Source organism: Podarcis gaigeae, assembly GCF_964106915.1.
Source record: "Podarcis gaigeae genome assembly, chromosome: 16".
Taxonomy (NCBI): domain Eukaryota; kingdom Metazoa; phylum Chordata; class Lepidosauria; order Squamata; family Lacertidae; genus Podarcis; species Podarcis gaigeae.
Window position 1 is genome coordinate 25742003 of NC_139693.1, and position 12561 is coordinate 25754563.

The 12561-nt window shown below is 47.4% G+C and overlaps 1 long non-coding RNA gene across 1 annotated transcript; it reads left to right on the plus strand.

The window, feature by feature from the left end:
* The first annotated feature begins 1094 nt into the window (after nt 1-1094).
* LOC310834352 lies at nt 1095-8669 on the plus strand. The gene is made up of 2 exons (XR_014559216.1): nt 1095-1311; nt 8248-8669. It is a non-coding gene; the product is annotated as an uncharacterized lncRNA (long non-coding RNA).
* The last annotated feature ends 3892 nt before the right edge of the window (nt 8670-12561 follow it).

Below are 12561 nucleotides of genomic sequence, written 5' to 3' on the forward strand. Positions count from 1 at the left end.
TAGTGGTTAATGAAAAGGCATTTCCACGCCAGCCCACAAGCTGGTAGATAAGACTGAATCTTGTTTAAGTACCTTTTTTCTGTTAATACGTTAGTGCTTTTTTATTTTAGTTTGGAGGGATTTTTAAGTGCGATCAAATCTACTCTTTCATCAATTGTGTACTAGCAGGAGAATAACTCAGAACAAATGGTCAATATATTCAGGCCTGTGGAAGTTGTCCTAATAATTCCAGAGCAGTGTTATGAAAATGCAATTGATGTGGAATTCAGCTTTCAGGGAAACTCATATTTCATTTTGTATTTAAAAAGAATCAAGTTTCCAGTCCTTAAGGTTGCAGAGATCTGCATGGGAAAGTGCAGGCAGAGATGATAGAATTGCATTTCCATTAGTTGGGGAGGGGGCTTTGCTGTTCTTGACCTCCTGTGCATAGCAAAACCTGCCTAAATTATGCAGAATAACAAAGACATTGGACTACGCAGGTTTATTTATCATGCATTTCTCAGGGGTATTTATATGATGCCTCCTAATAACTACATTCTCTAAGCATCTCATATTAAAATACATCCATGTAAAAGCAAAAAAGGAGGTTCATAATTTCCATTTGTGTTTTTGTGTGTGTGTGTTTTGAATACACTCGGTCCTCAGTAGGGGATTGTGTGCCCCTCGGACAGAATCATAACTCCTACAGAGAGCTTTTTGGAGATATGAAGAATAAAACACTTTTCATTGCAAATTGGGGCAGATTAGTAAAATAATGAGGATAGCAATAACAATGGGCCCTGCTGAGCCTGACAAACATCTCTAAATAAACCCGCTTAGCACAAGTTCCTTTTCCTAAATCTGCAAAGGTCATAAAATTGGCCTCTTCTTCTCTCTCAGCTTCAAGGGGGGTGGGAGGCGAGTCTGCCGAAAAGCTCGGGGCAAGATTGGTTTTCACTGATCTCGAACGAAAACAAATGAGGGGAGAAATAATATGCAAATTGACTCCATGTCTCAATGGGACATAGAGCTGTCAATATTTGCCTCTCAGCTCAATAAATCCAGAGGATCCTTGGAAGACGTGTCAATAAATATCTGCTTCTTGTTACAGATGAGTGATATGGGGAACTGGAGAACTTAAAGGAATACAGTGAGCAGCAAGGGTACTGATTGCTCTGCCTATTGAGAGCATCAGAAGAGACAGCTGGATCAGGCCAGTGGCCAATCTCCCGTTCCCACAGTGGCCACCCAGATGCCCCAATAAGAAGCTCACAAGCAGGATGCAAGCACAAGAGCACTTCTGGTAGCCATCACTCCCTCCTGTGGAAGTGAGTTCCACAGTTTAACAATGTATGGCATGAAAGAGTTTTGTCAGTCCTGAATCTTCCAGCTTCATTCAACTTCATTGGGTGCCCATTGGATTCTAGGGTTATGAGAGAGGGAGAAAACCTTTTTCCTCTACCTGCTTTCTCTGTGCCATGCCTAATTTTGTATCCCTCTGTCGTCTCACCTCATATGGGACTACATACAGGATCGTAGAATCATAAAACTGTAGGGTTGGAAGGGGTCAAGAGGATCATTCCAGGGGTCAGCAAACTTTTTCAGCAGGGGGCCGATCCACTGCCCTTCAGACCTTATGGGGGCTGGACTATATTTGGGGGAGGGCGGAATAAACGAATTCCTATGCCCCACAAATAACCCAGAGATGCATTTTAAATAAAAGGACACATTCTCCACCCCCATCGTTCTGCCTGGACACTGAGGTCCAGCTCTGAGGGCCTTCTGGAGGTTCCCTCACTGTGAGAAGCCAAGTTACACAGAACCATTCAGAGGGCCTTCTCAGTAGTGGCACCTGCCCTGTGGAACGCCCTCCCACCAGATGTCAAAGAGAAAAATATCTACCAGACTTTTAGAAGACATCTGAAGGCAGCCCTGTTTAGGGAAACTTTTAATGTTTGATGCATTACTGTATTTTAATATTTTGTTGGAAACCGCCCAGAGTGGCTGGGGAAGCCCAGCCAAATGGGAGGGGTATAAATAATATAGTAGTAGTAGTGGTGCTAGTAGTAGTAGTAGCAGTAGTAGTAGTAGTAGTAGTAGCAGTACAACCCCCAGCCAATGTAGGAATCACAGCTGAAAGATCCCTGGCAGAGGGACATCCAACCTCTGTTTAAAAACCTCCAACAAAGGGGAATCCACCACCTTCCAAGGCAGTCTGTTTCACCATCGAGCAGCTCTTACCACCGGAAAGTCTGTCATAACGTTTAGTCAGAATCTCCTTTCTTGCCATTTGAATCCATTGGTTTGGGCCCTACCCTCTGGAGCAGCAGAAATCAAGGAAGGTGATGTGAGATCAGCACCTTGGACAGGGGTCTAGGTGCGCGTTTCAGGACCACGGCCAGCGATTTAATGAGGCGGTGAGAACCACGTATGCCACCTTGAACTAAAAACAAGTCGGGATATAAATGCAATCAGTAACTAATAATTAATAATGCAAAACTTGGAGAGGAAGTTTGTGGGGAAATTAGCAGTGTTTGCAGGTGGGGGGTTGGGGTGGGGTGTCTCAGAGTGGACAACAATTAATGAGGAGGGGAAGGGGAGAGATCGGAAGGAATGGTGTCCAGTCCTGTGTGTTCTGTGGCAGTACAAAGGAGCCCACAGAGAAGCAATGGTAGAGGAGATTTACGCCCTGCACTCCAGGGTATAAATAACCCCTCGTCTGACACTGCCTAATTGGGGCATGAGAGGCAGTATCTCTGCAGCTTCAAGACACGGACCCACACCTCCCGACCGGTGCCTTATCGAGGCGGCGATATATTCCAGAGATGGATATCAGGCATGTGGTGGGAAGCAATGGAAAGCCTGTCTTTGGTGGCAGGTGACCTTAGGATGAAAATGCATGAGCAGCGTTTTATCGCGCCAGCATCCGGGCAATCATTTCCGCAGCGCCCTCCTAGCTGTGGTAATGCTTCATTCATATGGAAATCCACTTGAAAGCCTCCTGGATTTAAATACCCAGCGGCAAGGTTGTGTGTGAACCTCAGATCTCCAGCAGCACAGAAAGCTCACAGCTGGGAGTTCAGCTTCATGAGAATCTTCCCCCTTAAAAAAAAAATAGAGCAAGTTTCTAGTCCTTAATGTTGTGAAGCTATGTTTGAAGGTATGCAAATGATGATTGGAGAGGGGAGAGGGTCCTTAAAGCCGGTGGAGTTTTTGTATAAAACGCAAAATGGGTGGAGTGCTTTCAGAAGCTTGCATAGCGCCTTATCTCTCCCCATGGCCAAATAAATTGCAGAACTGAACTCTCTCTTCTTTTTAAAGTACAGAATTTAGATTACCTTAGCACAGAACTTAGGTTTCCTTTAGTGCACAGTGCACACGTTCACCAATACTTCTCCATTTTGTTTAAGTACTAGGTAGCAGATGCTGAGGCCTTCTTCAGCCTGAGACAATTGAGCACGCCCTATCTCCAGCTGTTACAAATTGTATGCCAAAGGGGCCACAACAATGAAGGCCCTGCTACGGTGGACCCAGAGACCCACCAGGAGGTCCCCTTCTAGAGATCATAGTGGCTGGGCAGGAGGGCAAGTAGCCCTCAAACGGTGGGTTATGTAAACTAAAACACAATTCTACAAAATGTAGAATAGCAAACCATAAAACCACAACCAGTACTTTGTTTTCCAGCTGGAGCATGCTGGAGCGTAGGTCTAGCACCACTCAGAAGGGAACCATTGCAAGCCAATGCTCCCCCCAACCCGATTTTTGCCTTTAGATCTAGCTCCTAGCTACAATTGGTCAAGCTACGGGGCAGGGCCAATTTCTATTTCTTTTCTTTCAACCCGTCTGCTGTGTAGTGACAGGAGGCTTTAAACCTTCCAGCCAGGCCTCTACCATGGCCCGCACATGCATTTGCGCCAGGACCCTTCCAAGCTGTCCTAGTCATCTGCCTGAATCCAAGAGAATAAGGGAGGCAGGGGTGCAATTATTTGACCTGTGCCAGAACCAAGGTTGACTCCCAAACCAGCTAGGGAGACAGCTTGCCATAGTTTTTAGCACCTCCGTAGACAGTGAACATTGTCAAACCGGCATCAGGGCTGCCCCGAGTCGCCCAGCAATTTACTGTAACAACTTCATGGTGAGTTATGGCACCTATTTTGGAGGGAGGGGAGCACTGACCACAACATATAAGAACTAAGAAGAGCCTGCTGGATCAGGTCAATGGCCCACCTAGTCCAGCATCGCCTTCTTACAGTCACCAACCTGTGGGAAACCCCCGAGCAGTTTCCTTCCTTCCCCTTTCCCATGCTGTGAAACAGAAGAACACGAGAGGGGATTGTTGGACCTAGCTGATCTACGAGGCCCGGGATTTCTCTGTGCTTTAAGCAAGACAAGGAGCAGACAGATCCCCCATTATCCCTTTCCTGTGAAATATGCCAAGCCACTTAGTATTCATGCTTGTACCCAATTATTTATAACAGGGATTCTTTATTCGAAGTTTCAGGCTGGGAAAGGGGGGTGGGGAGTTCTAACCAGGTGGTTTTAACAATGATTTAAGGCTTGGGAGAGTTTGATTATTAATGGAGGGAGGAGGAGGAGGGTCCAAGGAAAGGAATTTGGAGCAGCGAAATAATGCGGCTAGGAAGAGCCAGGATGGTAGCACAGCTTTCTGCCACCTGGTACCCTCCTGACGCTTTGAACTGCAACTCCCATCAGCTCCAGCCAGCCCCAAAATTGAAAGCAGAACTACGTATAACTGGCCTATTGCCACTATCAGCAGTAATCATCATGAACCAGGATTGCAAGTCTCAGCCACCCTAAACCTTCCATAGCACAGCTCCTTTCCCCTCTCGTCTCTTTAAAAGCACTTTTGAATGCGGCTGGCAAATGTCGTAGGGGATCAGGGCAAAGTAGATAGGTGTGGGGGCTATCAGCCCCCTATAGCACCAAGAAGAGCCCTGATGGATCGGACCAGTGGCCCATTTAGTCCTTCATCCTGTTCTTGTGGTAGGCAAATAGATGACCCAAAGAGAAACCCCCAGGATTCAGGCTCCCCAGCAACTGGTATTCGGAAGCCACTGTGGAGGCAGACCAGAGCCATATATAAAAGGATGTCACATAGAGGAGGGAGAAAGGTTGTTTTCTGCTGCTCCAGAGAAGTGGACACGGAGCAATGGATCCAAACTACAAGAAAGAAGATTCCACCTAAACATTAGGAAGAACTTCCTGACAGTAAGAACTGTTCGACAGTGGAATTTGCTGCCAAGGAGTGTGGTGGAGTCTCCTTCTTTGGAGGTCTTTAAGCAGAGGCTTGACAACCATATGTCAGGAGTGCTCTGATGGTGTTTCCTGCTTGGCAGGGGGTTGGACTCGATGGCCCTTGTGGTCTCTTCCAACTCTATGATTCTATGATTCTATGAGATGATGCTGCGGCAGCCTCTTGACCTAGCTGCCTCCCCCTGCCCTAGTGGTGTTGGGTCACCCTCTTACCCCTGCCCTGCGGCCACAGAGATGTAGAGGGGTGGCCTCACCCCTGCACAATCACACCAGACAGAGAAGACGGGTGGTCTCTTATTAACTCGACAGCCTCCCCTTCCCCTTAAACTATACGAGTGGCAGAAGGGTGATCTCAGCTTGCATTATATCCACCATGTGGTTGAGGGGTGGAGATGAAGCTGAAGCTGAGAATGAAGATAGACCTCTTGACCCAGCCACTGCCCCCCCCCATTCTAGTGGTTGTAGGCAGTGGGGGGCAGTAGTTAAGAGGTCATCCCACCACCACCACCTGGTGCATCCTCCCCTCTTCTTCTTCTTCCTCCTCCTCCTCTCTGCTGAGCACTCTGCTTTTTTTCAGGCTTTCCAATTCAGCCGTCCGCAAGCTGTAATCCCAAGCCATAAAACCGAGACGTGGTTGCGCATATTGAGGTCAGCCATTGGGTCTCTGAACCGTGGCTCTCGCTCCTGAAGTTTTGACCAGGCGGAGCTGTAAAGATCTCCTAACTAATGGGATTGAGTTGTTTATGGCCCCATCAACCTTTTTTTCTGAAAGGATCAGGCTGAGTTTTATCATTATCATTTCCTGTAACTGGGGGTGATGTCGAGCGTTCAAGGCTCACCTCTACCCCCCTCCCACCTGTGCCCAGCCATCCTCTCTTTTTCGTAGTGTGTCTTCCCTTTGGAAAAAATAAGCCCCCCCCCCAAATGAAGGAGGCAGAGATATAGAGATAGAAGAGATGCAGCAAGGGGGGGGGGGTGATGAGATGGAGAGAAAAGCAGCTAGAATTTTTCCCTTATCCCAACCTGTTCATCCCTCCCGTGTAATTGTTTTGCTGATGTTTTCCTTGTAGCAAATAATATGCCACGCTTGAAAAGCTACATCCAGGTAAAAAGTATAGAGGAGAACTTCAGACGAGTCTAGCTGATGGATCAGTACAGCATCCTGCCCCATAGTGGCCAGCCACATTCTCCAATGGGAGCAGGACTTGAGCACAACAGCAATTAGCTGAGAACTAAACAGAAGCCAAGCTGCATTTTGGGCCAAGGGAAGTTTCTGAGTCATTTGAGGGCAGCTCCATGTGGAGTCTATCCCTAGGTTACCTGAAAACCTTGCTCGATCTCAGCACTCTGCCTCTCTCTCCCTCTCTATCTGCTTTTAAAGAGCCAAGGCCACATAAATTCAAAGGCATGATATAATTGAAGATGAATCCATCAGGCAGCACACAACCTTTCACATTAGACATATTGAGACTGAAGCTGGAGGAAAATTGCTTTTTTCCTTCTTGACTTTCTATTTGCTTAAGCCCCCAATATTTACTGGTTGCGAGCGGAATCTGTTTTTCATTTCCAGCGTGGAGGTGAGGGAGAATCCCAGTGCCACTCATCTCGGCACCAAAATTAAATCTGTCGAGCACTGTCAGGGGCCCGGTGTATTAATGATACACTTGTAATCCGTTTCATTCTGGAGGGTGAGGAGCGGAGCTGCGTCTGCTGACGGGGGACTCAGGCACTTGACCATTGTTCGCACATTATAATAGGAGGCGAAGAACACTTCCCCAATCCCTGGAAATTGCAGCTTCTTCTCCATCATTTACTCCCTTCGTGGCAACGCCCCAGGGCCACGGACTGCTGCCGGAGCCTCAATTAGCCAGTGGATGGAGAATCTGAGGTCAACGGATCAGCTGCTTCCTCCTCCTATTAATAAGTCGGGAAATGTGCAACACAGAGAGAAAGGAGAGTTTCTGTCTCCATCGGATGCACTGCCAGCTGCAGAGAAGGGATTGCAGGATTATAGGGCTGGGTGGGACCCCAGAGGACATCTATAGCAACCCCCAGCTCACTGCAGATTCTGCCATGTAGGGTGCATTGACAGAACAGGTGGCAAGGTAGCTATTCAACCTCTGCTTAGATACCTCCAGGGAAGAAGAGGCTGTTGCCTGCTGAGGTGGACTGCTCCACTGTCAGAAAAGCTCTAACTGCTAGGAAGCTTCTCCTGCCATCAAACGGAAATCTCCTTCCTCACATTGTCCACCCAGGGTTCTAGCCCTGTTGTGTGCACAGCAGCAGAGAAAAAGCCTGCTCTATCTTCGGCATGTCGAGCAACTATATCTACAATTTTTCTTGTAGGGGGCAGAAGTCTACACTACCACCATGCTTTCCCAGATTGTGAATACTGATCGATGAATCAGGGGGATATGGTTGTTACTGTACTTTCCCCAGACCAAACACAATTCCCTTCATTGGAGAAGACCAAAGCAGAAATATGAGTTGAGAAGTTCCACCTTCTCTCCACCTCCCCTCTTCCTTGGTCTTCTTGCTTCTGTGGACAAAATAACCCCCTTTTCTGTTTATTTATCATTGTTGTTATTGCTGCCCATCTGATTGTGTGGCTTCCAACACATTAAAACACAGTAAGGCATCAAGCATTAAAACTTCTCTAAACAGGACAGCCTTCAGATGTCATCTAAAAGTCAGAGAGTTGTTTATTTCCTTGACATCTGATGGCGGGCGCCACCACCGAGAAGGCCCTCTGCCTGGTTCCCTGTAACGTCACTTCTCACAGGGAGGGAACCGCCAGAAGGTCCTCAGAGCTGGACCTCAATGTCATTCTCAGGGTCTGGTCTGAAGGAATATAGACCAACACTTGCTGAATTTTATATGTTTGTTTATTGCATTTATATCCCAACTTTTTAAGTCAACCTGTTAAATCAACCTCCCAGAAAGCCTGATTCTCTGTTTCCTATTTTGCTAACTTTTAAATCTGTTTCCTGGGAGAGCAGCACCTGGGCCAGTGAACAATATCCAGTCCAGAGAAGGAAACCTCTGCGCTCTGCAGCCTGCCTTGAAAGCCACACCGCTGACAAGCCACCCTTGATCCTAACTGCTTTCAACAATGCTATTACTTTGCAAAAAAAAAAAAAAACCAACACCTTCCCTGCAATTCCCCATTAGGCTCAGCAGTGACACCACAAACCTTCCAGCACTTGGATGGTGTCCATTGAGCGACGCTGCCTGTTCAGGGATGCCGCCTCCAATTATAGGAAGGAGGCAGGGGAAACCATTTGGCACCCCATTCTTGCAACACAGTTTTGTCTATTCCGCTTACCCGGGGCCTCAGTTCCTGGGCGTTAACAGCAAATAAAAAAGTTTAGCTCATTGATTTATCGCCTCTCACGGAAAGTGAGTTTATCACCTGCCTTCCAGGTTTCCGAGTCACTCTGTTCTTTGATTATAATTTTTATTTATTTGGTGATGGATGGGTTCTCAGATTGTAAGGGGGGGTGTTCCCTATCAGGAGACAATATTTCTCTATGTCCTGAACATCTGACACCCATTTTTCAATGTCCATTTCTTCTTTTCTCTGGAACAAACCCATCTTAGCATTCCACCGGTGGTTTCGGCCACGTCTGTTTGCGCGAGGAAATGGCAAGCGGGACACCTAGCGTCTGCATGGCAATATCGCAGGAATGGTGAACAGCCTTTGAAGTCAGGGGAGGGAAAGCCCAGAGACAGTGTGGTGTAGTGGTTAGAGTGTGACTAAGAAAGGGTTCTAATCCAAACTTGGCCATGAAGCTCACTGGGTGTGTCCTGGAGAGCCAGTCACTGCCTCTCAGCCTAACCTACCCTGCAGGATTGTCGTGGAGACTAAAGGAGGAGAATGATATGCTCCACCTAGAGCTCCTTGGAGAGAAAAAAAGTGGGGTGTAAATGAGAATAAATGAATAAATACCCTAGGCTATGAAGCAAGGGTTGTGAACTGTGTTCAGCCCCTGGGCTGAATTAAGGACCTGGCTGAATCAGGCCAAAGGGGCGCATCTAGTCCAGCTGTCAGGGGCTCGACTGAGGAGGAATGGTGGGGGCCACCCCTCCTCCTCCTGAACCTTCCTGAGAACAGGAGGACAGTATAGATTTAGAACAGTGCTTTGCAGAAGGACATAGTTCAGAGGCTGCAGAGGGGAGAAGCTGGGAAATATTGGGAAGGAAGGAAGAAGAAGAACCAGGGGAGAGACAGCTGACAGACTCAGTATCTTTGGAAAGCATTCCTGACCCCTCTTCTCCCAGGACCCAGTGTGCATTGAGAGTACAGTAGAACCTCTACTTAAGACCACCTCTACTTGGGCCTGATCCAAGTTGCAACCGCGGCAAACCCGGAAGTAAATACTGGGTTTACCCTGATTCGCGCACGTGCAGAAGTGGCTTCTGCAGTTTGCGCGTGCGCAGAAGTGCGCTGCCGCCGAATGCACCTGTGCACAACGGCACTTCTACCAGCGACCTGGATCGACTTACAGACGGACCTCCAGAACTGATTACGTCCGTAAGTAGAGGTTGCACTGTAGTAGAACAGAAAGCTCAGAGGCAAAAAACAAAGATCAGCCAACGTAGGGATGACGTATAATAGGAGAGACAGAGGGGGTGGAACTTTACTCGAAGCAACACCATTATTTGATAGAGACTGCATTCTTTCGTCTCTCTCTCTCTCTGTGAATACTGAATAAATTATGTGGTGAGGACTCTTCTTGTTTCTCTGCGTTTTGGCTGCCCCCGGGAGAGGTATCGGATTCCCTGAAGACTGACACCAGCATCTTGTTCTCACAGTGGCCAACAAGACACCTCAAAGGTAAGCCTGTGAGTAGGACCTGATCACAAGAACATCCTTCCCTATTCTCCCTTCCAGTGGTTTCCAGCACCTGGCATTCAGAAGCAACACTGTCTCTCAATATGGAGCCAGAGCATAGCCACTGTAGCTAGTAGCCATGGATCCCCTTATCCTCTGTGAATTTCCCACCCCCAACCCGTCTTTAAAGCCATCCAAGTCAGTGGCCATCACTGCATCCTGTGGGAGTGAGTTCCGCAGTTTGTCTATGTGCTGCGTAAAGAAGGATTTTTAAAAAATCTCTCCTGAATCTTCCTTGATTGGATGAATTCCTTGATTGGATAAAGCAGCACTCGCTGCTGTTAGCAGTCAATCCTCCCTTGTCTTCTGGTGTTTGCAAGCAGAGGAAATGCACACGCACGCACACACACAAAACAAAGTAACAAGTTAAAATTAATAGTTTGTGAGTGACAGCCACACTTTTGCACCATCCAAGGAGAGCTGGAGAAAATGTTCCATAAACATCTCCCCTTCCCCCCCCCTCCCCACCACCTCCTTTTCAATTTCCTACTCCAGAGTGGAAACTTGATTTCCTTTTGCATGTGGTTTCCAAAGAGCTCCCTGGTGGTTTTTTTAAAAGTGCTGCCAACAATTACGTGGCGGCTGAAGCAAAGCGAGAATGACATGGAGCTGACTTCATGTTCAGAATTCCAACCCCAGATTTATGAACAGATAGGAGGATGAACTCCAACTACAACCACAATTGTCTGGGGGTGGGGGGAGAAGCGGAGCCCAACAACATCTCGTCAGGTAGAGTCGGCCATAATTTGGTCGCCTATAATTATAAGTAAAAGGTTAAAAAAAAGGTAAAGGACTCCTGGATGGTTAAGTCCAGTCAAAGGCAACTATGGGATGCAGCGCGCATCTCGCTTTCAGGCCAAGGGAGCCGGTGTTTGTCCACAGACAGCTTTCCAGGTCATGTGGCCAGCATGATTAAACCACTTCTGGCACAACGGGACACCGTGATGGAAATCAGAGCACAAAGAAATGCTATTTTCCTTCCCACCAGAGTGGTATCTATTTATCTACTTGCACTGGAATGCTTTCGAACTGCTAGCTTGGCAGGAGCTGGGACAGAGCAACGGGAGCTCACTCTGTCACAGGGATTTGAACCACCAACCTTCCGATCAGCAAGCCCAAGAGGCTCAGCGGTTTAGACCACAGCGCCACCCGCGTCCCTGCATAATTATAAGTAGGGAGGGACTGTGCAATGGATTGCATAAGAGCTGGCTGTTGCGCCACAATAACCAGCTGTTGCAGAATAAGAATTAGATGTAGCACCACGAGAATCTGCTGCTGACCAACAGACTTCTTTAGCAGAACTTTGTGGATTCCTTTGTTGCATAACCTTTAAACTCCACCACCTAGTAGTGCAAGGGCTCTTGTGCTGAAGGACAGAGAATGCTGAGTACAACCCATGGAGGGTATCATAATATGGCTGCCATGGACTTAAGAGCATAAGAAGACTCCCCACTGGCTGAGCCAACCAGGAGCAGGGAGCATCTAGTCCAGTATCCTGTTCTCACAGTGGCTAAATGCCCCTAAGAAACTAGGCATCTAGATGGACTGCCTGTGGACTTTGAGCTTCCACTGAGAGCCAGTGTGGTGTAGTGGTTAAGAGTGGTAGTCTCGTAATCTGAGGAACCGGGTTCGCGTCTCCGCTCCTCCACATACAGCTGCTGGGTGACCTTGGGCTAGTCAAACTTCTCTGAAGTCTCTCAGCCCCACGCACCTCACAGAATGTTTTTTGTGGGGGAGGAAGGGAAAGGAGAATGTTAGCCGCTTTGAGACTCCTTCAGGTAGTGATAAAGCGAGATATCAAATCCAAATTCTTATTCTTCTTCTCTTCTTCCATAAAAACGTAAGAAGAGTCTTTTTGGATCAGGCAAAAGGGGGCCCATCTCAGACCCTCCAAGTGTCCCTATTTTCCAGGGACAGTCCCAGATTTACAGAAGCTGTCCCAGTTTCTGATTTGATCCCAGAATGTCTCGCTTTTCCTCAGGTCTTCCCTATTTCCATCAGAAGAATGTTGGAGGGTATGAAGTTATGTGACTCCCCCAAGCCAAGTAGATAAGTAACTACACAACCATTAGAAGACATCTGAAGGCAGCCTTGTATAGGGAAGTTTTTTAGGTTTAATGTTTTTATATACAAGGTGTGACCAGAAAGTTTGGTGAATGGTCACAAAAACCAGCCAGCGACAAATATTCGAATATACAATTGGCATCAGAAACCCATGAAATGCCCATAATTGTGTATGGTGATGAAGCTGTAACTTGAAAGACAGTGTATAGTGGTTTAAGTGTTTTTGTGAAGGGTGGCAAACCATCGAAGATGACCCTCCGTCTGGCAGACTGTCGATGAGCAGAATGGCAGCAAATGTCAACAGAGTGACAGAATGATGAAATTTCCGCATGAAATCGTTACTGAAGTTA